Raw genomic sequence first — 14,146 nt, 5'->3', positions numbered from 1 at the left:
TTACACAATTTGATAATTGTCCCAGACAGACGTAAAGATCATTGCATCTTCGTTTTCTGATGTGTTGTTTTGTCATCCAAAGATTGTACATTATTACCTAAAATTCAAATTTAGAATATTTATTAAGTATTACTTAGTTTGCTTTCATCTAGAGTATGCACCTCCTCTCTTGGATTGCCTACCCTCCATCCTTCACCAGACATTAAATATCTTTGCTTATACTAAGTATTTAAAGTGCAATCAATACCTGCTTGATGGGGTTCTGGGAGTTCTTTTACTCAGCAAGACTGGCAGTAGGCCAGGCTTGACTTGTGAGAGTTGGGTCCAGCAGGCTGTTGCTTGGAGTGGCCTTCAGGTGCACATACCCACCACAGCCCGGTTGGTCCGGCACTCCTTTGAGAAAACTGTCTAGTTTTCTCTTGAAGAAGTCCACGGTTGTTCCGGCAATATTTCTTATGCTCGCTAGGAGTATGTTGAAAAACCGCAGACCTCTGATGTTTATTCAGTACTCTCTGATTGTGTCTATGGTACCCCTGCTCTTCACTGGTTATATTCTGCATTTTCTTGCATATTGTTCACTTCAGTATGTTGTTATTTTACTGTGTAGATTTGGGACCTGGCCCTCCAGTATTTTCCATGTGTATATTATTTGGTATCTCTCTTGTCTCCTTTCTAGTGAGTATATTTGGAGAGCTTTGAGACGATCCCAATAATTTAGGTGCTTTATAGAGTCTATGCATGCTGTATATGTTCTCTGTATTCCCTCTATTTCAGCAATCTTCACCTGCTCTGAAGGGGGAAGTGAGTACTAAGCAGTACTCAAGACGGGGCAACACAAGTGACTTGAAGAGTACAACCATTGTGATGGGATCCCTAGATTTGAAAGTTCTCGTAATCCATCCTATCATTTTTCTGGCTGCCACAATATTTGCTTGGTTATGCTCCCTAAACTTTAGTTCGTCAGACATTATTATTCCCAAGTCCTTTACATATTGCTTTCCTACTATGGGCAAATTTGATTGTGTCTTGTACCCTGTACTATGTTTAAGGTTCTCATTTTTACCATATCTGAGTACCTGGAATTTGTCGCTGTTAAACATCATGTTATTTTCTGCTGCCCAGTCGTAAACTTTATTAATACTGTATCTACTTGTAGTTTTTCAATATCTTCAGCAGAGGTCATTTTTAAGCTGATTTTTGTGTCATCTGCCAAGGATGATACAACGCTGTGCCTTGTATATGAGTCTATATCTGATATGAGAATAAGGGAAAGCAATGGTGCAAGGACTGTATCTTGAGGTACAGAGCTTTTAACTGTTCTTGGACTCGATTTTATATGGTTGACTGTTACTCTTTGTGTTCTGTTTGACAGAAAACTGAGTATCCAGCGTCCTATTTTACCATTTATTCCCATTGACCTTATTTTCTGTGCTATCACTCCATGGTCAAATTTGTCGAATGCGTTTGTGAAATCCGTGTACTGTATACCACATCTGCATTCCCTTTTTCTTCTAATGCCTCAGTGATTTTGTCGTAATGGTCAAGTAGCTGTGAGAGGCATGATCTTCCCGCTGTAAATCCATGTTCACCTGGATTGTGGAGATCATTTGTTTCCATGAAACTAGTGACCTGACTCCTAATCAATATCTCAAATACTTTTATTATGTGGGACGTTAGTGCAACTGGTATATAATTCTATGCCAGTGCTTTGCTCCCTCTCTTGTGTAGAGGGGCTATGTCTGCTGCTTTAAGCGCATCTGGTTTCTCCCCCGTGTCCAATCTCTTCCTACTCACTATACTGAGTGCCTGTGCTAATGTCACTTTGCATATAGTAATATATTTTTTACTGTTTTTTTCTATTACTAGGCACACCATCAAATCCTTTCCCTTGCAGTCATGAAGTAATGAAGCCTCCAGTTTCTGTTGTAGACGTTATACCCCAAAATATCAATGGTATGTTATCTAATTATTTTAGAGAGATACAAATATAAATGCATTGCCATAGTATCCAAGGACTAAGTTGCAAATACAGTGTGTGTGTGTGTGTGTGTATATATATATATGTCGTACCTAGTAGCCAGAACGCACTTCTCAGCCTACTATGCAAGGCCCGATTTGCCTAGTAAGCCAAGTTTTCCTGAATTAATATATTTTCTCAAATTTTTTTCTTATGGAGTGATGAAGCTACCTATTTCATTATGTATGAGGTCATTTTTTTTTATTGGAGTTAAAATTAACGTAGATATATGAACGAACCTAACCAACCCTACCTTACCTAACCTAACCTATCTTTATAGGTTAGGTTGGGTTAGGTAGCCGAAAAAGTTAGGTTAGGTTAGGTTAGGTAGGTTAGGTGGTCAAAAAACAATTAATTCATGAAAACTTGGCTTATTAGGCAAATCGGGCCTTGCATAGTAGGCTGAGAAGTGCGTTCTGGCTACTAGGTACGACATATGTATATATATATATATATATATATATATATATATATATATATATATATATATATATATATATATATATATATATATATATATATATATATATATATATATATATATATATATATATATATATATATATATATATATGTCGTACCTAGTAGCCAGAACGCACTTCTCAGCCTACTATGCAAGGCTCGATTTGCCAAATAAGCCAAGTTTTCCTGAATTAATGTATTTTCTCTAATTTTTTTCTTATGAAATGATAAAGCTACCCATTTCATTATGTAAGAGGTCAGTTTTTTTTATTGGAGTTAAAATTAACGTAGATATATGACCGAACCTAACCAACCCTACCTAACCTAACCTAACCTATCTCTATAGGTTAGGTTAGGTTAGGTAGCCGAAAAAGTTAGGTTAGGTTAGGTAGGTTAAGTAGTCGAAAAACAATTAATTCATGAAAACTTGGCTTATTAGGCAAATAGGGCCTTGCATAGTAGGCTGAGAAGTGCGTTCTGGCTACTAGGTACGACATATATATATATATATATATATATATATATATATATATATATATATATATATATATATATATATATATATATATATATATATATATATATATATATATATATATATATATATATATATATATATATATATATATATATATAATATATATACATATTTATATATATGTCGTACCTAGTAGCCAGAATGCACTTCTTGGCCTTCTATGCAAGTACCGATTGGCCTAATAGGCCAAGTGACTTTTTATTTTCAATAAATTCTTTCCTCTTTTTTAAATATTATTATTATATTATATTAAGAACATAAATTATTGATTTAGTTATATTAGTTTAGATTAGGTTAAGATAAGTTAAGTTAGGTAGGATTGGTTAGGTTCGATCATATATCTACATTAATTTTAACTCAAATTTAAAAAAAATTAGCGCATACATAATGAAATGAATAACTTTATCATTTCACAAGAAAAACATTTGAAAAAATATTGAAATTCTGGAAAACTTGGCTTATTAGGCAAATCTGGCCTTGCATAGTAGGGTCAAGAACTGCATTCTGGCTAGCTATATACATATATTGCTATATATATATATATATATATATATATATATATATATATATATATATATATATATATATATATATATATATATATATATATATATATATATATATATATATATATATAACTGAAAACTCACACCCCAGAAGTGACTCGAACCCATACTCCCAGGAGCAACGCAACTGGTATGTACAAGACGCCTTAATCCACTTGACCATCACGACCGGACAAAATGAGGTGATAGCTGAAGCTATTTGAACCACCCCACTGCCTGCCGGCACTCGGATGGTAATCTTGGGCATAGCATTTTTCCAAATCACCTCATTCTTTGGGGCACACGTGAGGAACACAAATGCGAACAAGCCTGAATGGTCCCCAGGACAATATGCAACTGAAAACTCACACCCCAGAAGTGACTCGAACCCATACTCCCAGGAGCAACGCAACTGGTATGTACAAGACGCCTTAATCCACTTGACCATCACGACCGGACAAAATGAGGTGATAGCCGAAGCTATTTGAACCACCCCACCGCCGGCACTCGGATGGTAATCTTGGGCATAGCATTTTACCAAATCACCTCATTCTTTGGGGCACACGTGAGGAACACAAATGTGAACAAGCCTGAATGGTCCCCAGGACAATATGCAACTGAAAACTCACACCCCAGAAGTGACTCGAACCCATACTCCCAGGAGCAACGCAACTGGTATGTACAAGACGCCTTAATCCACTTGACCATCACGACCGGACAAAATGAGGTGATAGCCGAAGCTATTTGAACCACCCCACCGCCGGCACTCGGATGGTAATCATGGGCATAGCATTTTACCAAATCACCTCATTCTTTGGGGCACATGTGAGGAACACAAATGCGAACAAGCCTGAATGGTCCCCAGGACAATATGCAACTGAAAACTCACACCCCAGAAGTGACTCGAACCCATACTCCCAGGAGCAACGCAACTGGTATGTACAAGACGCCTTAATCCACTTGACCATCACGACTGGCCTGCTGACTCCTTATGTCCCTTGCACCTTCAGCCTGAAGTCGCCAAAGGAATTTGTTGACTTACTGCGGGGCACACGGGCCACAGGAATAAGAGCCTCGTTGGACGTAGAATTGCTGTTCACCAACGTACGAGTGGACGAGACAATCGGAATGATAGCCGACAGAGTGTATCGTGATCCAGCCTGTACTCCTCTTGACATACCAGAAAATATCCTAAGGAAACTAATCCAAGCTTGTACTAAAGAGGCACCCTTCTTGAGCCCGGATGGGCACATGTATAAGCAAGTAGATGGGGTCGCCATGGGTTCTCCCCTAGGTGTCCTGTTTGCAAACTTCTACATGGGTACCATCGAGCAAAAAGTCTTAGTCGACATGAACTTGAAACCGGCCATATACTGCAGGTATATTGACGACATTTTTACACAGGTACCTGATGTCAGACATCTGCAGGAGCTGAAGGAGGCATTTGAGCGGAGTTCCGTGCTGCGTTTCACTTACGAGATGGAAAAGGATGGGAAGCTGCCCTTTCTAGATGTAACAGTCATGGAAAAGAGCGGAGGTTTCCACACTGCAGTCTACACTAAGGAAACGAACATAGGAATGTGCCTAAATGCCAAAAGCGACTGCCCAGATAGGTACAAGAGGAGTGTTGTTAACGCATATGTCGACCGTGCTCTCAGCCACAGCTCAGAATGGAAGCAAGTCGACGAAGAACTCTGTAGGGTAAGGCAGGTCCTAGTCAACAACGGCTTCTCCAATGGTTTCGTCGAAGACATCATAAGAAGGAAAGTGAAACGCCATGCAACCTCTGAAGAGACAACCAACACAACACCTATTCCCCCTATTAGACTATTTTACAGGAACTTCTTTTCCACAGCTCATAAAACGGAGGAAAGGGTCCTGAAAGATATTGTTAATAGAAACGTTATCCCTACAGACAAAAATCAGAGGATACAACTGACAATTTACTATAAAACCAGAAAAACGGCCAGCCTACTCATGAGAAACTCTCCAGACACAAAACAGAACGCTTTAAAAGAGACCAACGTCGTCTATGCCTTCAAATGCCCTCTTGGGGACTGTAAGCTCCAAAAAACCCAGTATATAGGCAAGACAACAACATCTCTTTCTAGGCGTTTAACGATGCATAAGCAACAGGGCTCCATTAAGGAACATATAATCTCTTCCCGCAACCAAACCATCGCCAGAGAAGTCCTAGTAAACAACACAGAAATCATCGATAGATACAGCGATAGCAGGCGGCTTGACGTTTGCGAGGCACTACACATCAAGAAGTCAACACCAGCAATCAACAGCCAATTAATGCACCACTATATTCTACCCACCTCAAGACTCCGCTCCAATATAGAAGCATCAAGAAATATGGACCAATAGGCTTTCTACAATCACTTCTATTCAATACCCATTGTTTCGTGTTCTGTCTTGTGTTGATGAAATTAATACCTTATTAAATACCACCTCACCCCATCCACCTCACTCAAATGTAGATATAAACAAATCGGAGATGTGTAAGTTCTATTCAGTTGTGTATGTTTAAACTAAAGTCTTTGAAAATGTAATAAGTTTTACGAAACGCGCTCAAGTGTCGCGTCAGACTAAAAATAAAAATGAATTTTGGAGAATTGATTTTAGAATTACCACCAACAGTGAAAGAAATGTACGGAAGATTGAGAAAATTCGTGTTAGAATTATTAATCTTACTTTTTCGGTCATATTTAATAATATATATGTATATATATATATATATATATATATATATATATATATATATATATATATATATATATATATATATATATATATATATATATTGTGACGATAATCTCCTTCAAGAGATTGAGCCTGCTCTTCCCTCCAAAATACGTCGATATATACATCTATATAAAACTACTATGGAAGAAATATCCAACAACTACACCACTCCAAGGTTTGCCAGAGCGCAAAACGTATGCAGCCAGGAACACCTGCTCCACCTCGAACCGCCAAACTACCAATATATATATATATATATATATATATATATATATATATATATATATATATATATATATATATATATATATTGTGACGATAATCTCCTTCAAGAGATTGAGCCTGCTCTTCCCTCCAAAATACGTCGATATATACATCTATATAAAACTACTATGGAAGAAATATCCAACAACTACACCACTCCAAGGTTTGCCAGAGCGCAAAACGTATGCAGCCAGGAACACCTGCTCCACCTCGAACCGCCAAACTACCTCTCTGTCGCCTGCTCCTCGCTGATTGGCTGCGTGTCCAGCTGCACCTGCCCTCCACCCGCCCACACTACCTGATGTCTGGGGCCACACGACCTACCGCTCTCAGAATATCCAGTGCTTTCATCAGGTTAACACGTCTCCTTGGTAGACTAAGCTGTGGCTTACGTGTACTAAGAGAGGTGATAGCTTAAAGCCAATATTCCTGCACCTCTTATTTGATTGTATATTGTTCACTTGTTATTACTCACTTGTCTTAACGTAACTTTTCATTTTGTCATTTGATTATTCTTATTATTTTGATTGATTGATTTTATTATACGAATTTGTATGTCCATTTTATTCATGTTTTGCTTTTTCTAACGTAATTAAAATCGCATTGTTAAATTTACTTGTGTTTTGTGTGTCTTCTCATTACCTTACCACAGACGAAGTTCCAGATTTTCTATTTTTTTTGTTTCTATGTGACGAGGCCATACCCCTAGCTTTTGAACAGCCGAACACCAACGCGTTACCGTCACAATATATATATATATATATATATATATATATATATATATATATATATATATATATATATATATATATATATATATATATATATATACATATATATATATATAATATCATATATGGCTATCCTCTCTGAAATTGCAGGGGAAAGGACTTGGGTCCTTGATGTATGTAGGGTGGATCATAGTAGGCTTAAGTTAAATGCCTTATAAAGACCCTTAGGCCATTTTCATAGTCATTCCTGATGCAAGTGTCCTGTCAAGGGTGTATAGATAGATGAATAAATATGGTTGTAGATAAATGGATAAAGGGGTAATATTATAAACACATTTGTAAAAATATTATTATAAATTATAAATACTGTATATATATATAAAATTATTTAAATTTATATATAAAAATATTTTTTGGTCAAAATATTGACTTATAGTTTGTGTGAAATTTAAAATAGCTAAAGAAGATAGTCTAAAAATCAGTGTAAGATTATAATTAAAATATAATAATTTCAGCCGCTTCCAAACTTGCTGCAGAAATAAAAAAAATCCAAGAATCGCAAGTGAAGATTTCTCAATGGCAGCAAAGAATAATGAAGGCTGAAATTTCTTGGGAAAAAAGTTGGTCAGTTCTATTTGAGTGGGAGGTGTGTAGGCACGCTGTTCCAGTTGAAGGTACATACACAATACTTATAAACATATTGTCTATTTACATCAGCATATCAGTTTACATTACAACTTATTATATTTGCATTTTTTTTACTTATATTTTTTGAATAGAGAGTGGATACTTCGTTTTAAATATACCTGTAGCATTTTATCACTAATGAAAAATGTTTATGTATACTTATAGACCATATTTTTTTCCTAATTCTGCATGATCTGAAACTGTACAGAAGTCTTTTTTGACAAAGATGCGATATTTTTGAACATATGTTTTCAAATATTTTCATTTGACAGACACAAAATGCTTCAAATGTATGATTGAAGCCAGCATCAAATGTGAAGATTGTCATCGCCTATTCTGCTACCACTGTGATATGAAAAAACATTTTTGAAACCTATTCCATGATAGGTTTTCCTGGGCCAGTGGATATTATGATGTGTCCGAATTCAACTCAAACCTTAGAAATCTAATACTTGATAACAGACTGAACAAAAACCACCTAATTATCGCAGGGGACTTTAATATTGACCTCTGCGAGCCTGAACACCCTACTGCTGTTAGCTTCCTCAACTGTATGAATTCCTGCTTCCTCATACCCTTAATCACTAGACCTACTAGAATCACTGATAGCACTGCCACGACTCTAGATCACATCTGGTCGAACATAACCTCTCCGCTTACTTCAGGTATAATCACCGATAGCACTACAGACCATTACCCCACATTTCTCTTAACTAACATTAGCAAACCATCTCTAGAGTCAAGAGAGTTACGTTTTAGACTGCACAATGAAACTGCTATAGACAATTTTATAACTGCTGCTGATAATATCAACTGGGAGTCCGAGTTAGGTAACATAGAGGACATCAACCTAGCAGTGCAATCTTTTCTCCAAAAAACTCTTCGTCTTTATAACACCCACTGTCCTAAGCTTACAAAACAAGTCACAACCAAAAGGCTTAACAATCCCTGGCTTACAAAGGGAATACTTAAATCCATTAATAAAAAAACATGACCTTGAGAAGAAGTATAGGTTAGGAATTGTCTCCAAAGAATTCTCAAAGAATTACTCATCATTGCTATCTAAGATAATTAGACGAGCCAAAACTAAATACTACGAAGATAAATTTACCCAAATAAAGAGCAACATTAAACAAACTTGGAGCACAATTTCACAAATATTGGGATCAAAGAAGTCTTTAAATAACAAACCAACACTCCTGTCCAATAACGATGGTCAGCTTTCAGCCTCTGATTCTGCTATTGAGCTCAATAGGTTCTTCTCTTCCATTGGTTCATCCCTTGCAAATGATATTCCATCTTCCAGTACTGACATTAAGGACTATCTTACAGGTAACTATCCACAGTCTCTGTACCTAAAGCCTATTAATTCCACTGACGTCAATGAGATAATCCTTTCCCTTAAAACCAAGTCTAGTGCCCTTGAGGAGATACCAACTTTAATTTACAAAAAAGCCTCCAGATCTTTAGTCCCTGCTATTGCTTTGCTCTTCAACAAGTCCCTTGAACTCCAAACCTTTCCAGATATTCTAAAAAAAAGCGAGAGTAACGCCTGTCCACAAATGTGGTGATCTCACAGATGTTAACAACTACAGACCTATATCAATCCTGCCAAACTTGTCAAAAAAATTTGAAAAACTAATCTATAAGCAGCTTTACTCATATCTAGCCACACACAATATACTTAGCCCTTGCCAATATGGCTTCAGACCCAAAAAAAGCACTAACGATGCACTTATTAGTATGCTTAACTCGATTCATACAGCTCTTGATAAAAATGAGTTCCCTGTTGGGTTATTTGTGGACCTGCGTAAAGCTTTTGACACTGTCAACCACCAAAACCTTCTTCTTAAATTACATCATTATGGAGTCAGAGGACACTCCCTTCAATACCTCAAATCCTACCTTACTGACAGGCTCCAATATGTTTCTGTGAATAATACAATTTCTCCCACCCTATCCATCAACATTGGTGTTCCTCAGGGCAGCATACTTGGCCCTCTCCTCTTTCTCATCTACATTAATGACCTTCCAAATGCCTCCCAACACCTCAAACCAATTCTATTTGCTGACGACACAACCTTCATTTACTCCAGTCCTGACCCCCTTGCTCTAAATGCCACAGTAAATACTGAGCTAAATAAAGTCCATCTTTGGCTAACTGCCAACAAACTCACCCTTAACATTGACAAAACTTTCTATATTCTGTTTGGCAATAAATCCTCTAATCAAATAAATCTCAAAATAAACAATACCCAAATTTGTAACAAATTAGATGGCAAATTCCTTGGCATTCTCATTGACCACAAGCTGAATTTCCAGGGACACATTCTAAATATATCAAAAAAAGTTTCAAAAACTGTGGGCATTCTTTCTAAGATCAGATATTATCTACCACGCCCTGCCCTGGTGACTTTCTATTACTCCCTTATCTATCCATATCTCAACTATGGTATTTGTGCTTGGGGCTCTACTACCCAAAATCACTTACGTCCTCTAATTACTCAACACAAAGCTGCTATTAGGACAATATCCAACTCTGGCCCCAGACATCACTCGGTACCCCTACTCATATCTCTGTCGCTAAACTATAATGCCAATCCTGATCTCAAAAGCTTCATAGAAGGTTGTAACAGAACCCATGAGCACTACACCAGAAAAAATTCACAGTTTTGATATTCCTAGAGTACGACTTAATCAAACTAGAAATGCTCTACAAATCAAGGGGGCCCAGAATGTGGAATGACCTTCCCAACCATATTAAAGACTGTACCTCTCTCAACCAGTTTAAGATAAAAACTAAACACTACCTAATAAATTCCCTGTAACCTACCTTAGCCCTCTATTGTCAACCCATGTCTGTTATTTTTTTTAATGAACACTGTTTGTCAACCTATTGTATTTGTGCTGCTTTTCAGTCATGTTCCCCCTTTTTTTTTATCTTTATTTGTATTTGTTTTCAACACATTTTATTCTTTATGCTCAATTAGTATTAAGTTCTAGATATTAATGTTTTTCCTGCCCGAAACGCATTGCGTAATAGTGGCTTTAGGCCTTGTATGTACTAGCTCTATCTATATATTGATCCATTAATGTAACATCACTTGTATGTATGCACCTTACCTGAATAAACATATTTATTCATTTATTTATTTATTTATTATGAAGCATTGCCCCCAACTGTGACTGTTGACCTTAATGGGACATTTACTGACTGGCGTATGTAAACCAAAAAATTCTTTACATATGAAAACTTTTCTTTTTACCAAGCCTTTACAATATAAGTACCAAAATATTGAAAGAAAAAAATAAATACATTTTTTACTCAATAAGCAATTCAATTTTTATGGCATTTGATTTACTGAATATTATTTAAATATGCAATCGTTGCTAAGTTTATTATTATTTTTCTTATTCAGAACCTGTTGTGCCAGTTCCTGTGCCAAAAATTTCCTGTAACTGTAAAGACTGTAACCTTAACATAAAGAGTTCTGACATCATGTGTACTTTCATAATGCTGTCAGGTATATTTTATTTAATATTAAGTTTGAACACATAAGTCTAGGAGTATTTGCATCACTGAATATAGTAGCATCACTGAAGTTCTAGTGACGATACCCATACCCAAGCATGTGGACTTCAATCTTTGAGACACAAACATATCCATTCAGTGATGGAGATGAGTTTTACAAAAGATTCAAAATAAGCTGCTTTATTTTAGGAATAAATACTAAAACTAAGCTTTCTAGGCAGGTATGTCCTTTATCTGCCAATATTTGAGTGTCAAGAGTGTGGATACAGCCTTCCTGCAGATGCTAAGATGTTGTATGATGGTGGATACTTCTGCTCATCAGCTAGGAAAAGTAACACATTCTTCAGCACCAAACTCCTGAACAACTGGCATTTCTTTAAAAGGAACAGTCCAGGTTTATCAATGAAATCCTTGTTAATAGCGCTCCAAGCGCTTGGCTCTCGTAATGGAAGAGTAAGTATTTATTAATTTTATATATGTAATGTAAGTACCTGTGTACATTAAACTGTATATATAATAATACATAAAAATATGAACCCACTCCACACATTCTCTTGTGCCATTTACATGTACAAAACCTTGTTCCTAAATGCACATCCTGATCTGAAACTCTTCCTTGATAGATGTAAAGGATCCCATAATCACCACACCAGAAATCAATATCTCTCTGATATCCCCAGAGTCAAACTAAATCTGTGCAAACTCTCTATGCAAATAAAGTAATTGGTTATTGCTCCTAATTGGTAAACTCTTTATTGAATTATAAAGCTGTCCAGCTGTTCAAAACATTATTCAAAAGTAAAACTAAAAAGCATTAATTTCATCCTTATAGTTTCCTACGTAGTTCTTCAAACTTGCACTGTTACTTGTGCTACCCACTCCCCCAATATATATGGCTAACCCATGCAACTTGCATGGCTTAGCCACATCTAGGCCTAGTGCTGGGAACTAGGTTCCCAGCACTAGGCTGGGAACAAGGTTCCCAGTACTAGGCTGGGAACCAGGTTCCCAGTACTAGGCTGGGAACGTAGTTGTTCAATCTTGCACTATAACTTGTGCTACCCACTCCCCCAATATATTGGGCTAATCCATGCAAATTCTATATTCAGTATATATTTCAGGATGGTTGCATCAACTTTGAAGCTGCTAAAAGAACATTCCAGGAGTAGAGATTTATGCAGTATGAACTTGCAAATGTCCAAAGCTACAATATGACCATGTGCCCTGCTTGTCATACTAACCCATTTGCCATACATATTGATGGCAACAAAAAGTTATTCCAATATGAAAAAGTTGGAAGGTACAGTTCTTAAATAATTATGGGGTATAATAATAATAATAATGATGGGGTACGTCATGGGTTCGTATCCTGGCCGGGGAGGATTTACTGGGCTCAATTCCTTAACTGTAGCCTCTGTTTAACGCAACAGTAAAATGTGTACTTGGATGAAAAAACGATTCTTCGCGGCAGGGGATCGTATTCCAGGGACCATAGGATTAAGGACTTGCCCGAAACGCTACGCGTACTAGTGGCTGTACAAGAATGTAACAACTCTTGTATATATCTCAAAAAAAAAAAAAATCCTTTTTTTGTAAGATAAATTTTTATTTTTCAACAATTAATACATTTCCATTAGGGCAACTTATATATCGCAATACATTATTCGTTATGTAAATATATCAATATCTGAAAAATTCTTACATGCAATACATATTCATGCATTACAACATTAAGTAATATATATTTACACAATCATCAAAATTGAAAACAAATCAATGTAAGTTATGTAAATACTGTCATTTTGTTTCTTTCAGAGGATTGAGGGAATCATATTATTCAGAGAGTGTCTGTGCTGCTGACAATGATGTGACTAATCACCTGAACCATATAGAGAGCTTAAAAACAAAGGTAAATATTATGTTTATTTATTTATTTATTTATTTATATATATACAAGAAGGTACATTGGGTTTGTGAGAATACATTGGATAGTACAGTATTTACATTCTTGTAAGGCCACTAGTACGCATAGCGTTTCGGGCAGGTCCTTAATCTAGCAGATAATTTTAAGTAGGTAATTTCAATCAGAATTGATAAATGATAAGGATACATTACAAGAGAAAAATGAGATGAGAGAGATAAGTAAGTATATTAAAGCACATTGTTATATTAAAGCTCTGATTGATTACATTGACAGCTTGATTAGTAATTTAAACAAGGTTAATAGACACCATACAGCTGATTGACAGCACATATAAGACAGCAATGATCACAATGGTAAAGATGTTCAGATTGGGTACATAAAGATTGGGAGACTGGGTAGCAAAAGATACAGATAAACAAGATTTATAAACACCATACCACAAATTGGCAGCACATATAAGAAAACAGCAATGATCACAATGGTAAAGATGTTCAAATTGGGAACATAAAGGTTGGGAGATTGGGTAGCAATTGATACAGTGCAATTTTAAAGCAAAAAGTGAAAAACTATGAAGATGAAATTAGGTACTTTTTAGTATTGATTTTGAATGATATAAAAGTTGGACAGCTTTTCAATTCAGTAGGGAGTGAGTTCCATAAACTGGGTCCCTTTATTTGCATAGAGTGTTTACACAG

The sequence above is a fragment of the Procambarus clarkii genome, chromosome 8 (genome assembly GCF_040958095.1).
Source record: "Procambarus clarkii isolate CNS0578487 chromosome 8, FALCON_Pclarkii_2.0, whole genome shotgun sequence".
NCBI classification, from domain to species: Eukaryota; Metazoa; Arthropoda; class Malacostraca; order Decapoda; family Cambaridae; genus Procambarus; species Procambarus clarkii.
The sequence above is the reverse complement of the archived record's forward strand: the minus strand, read 5'-3'. Positions refer to the sequence as shown.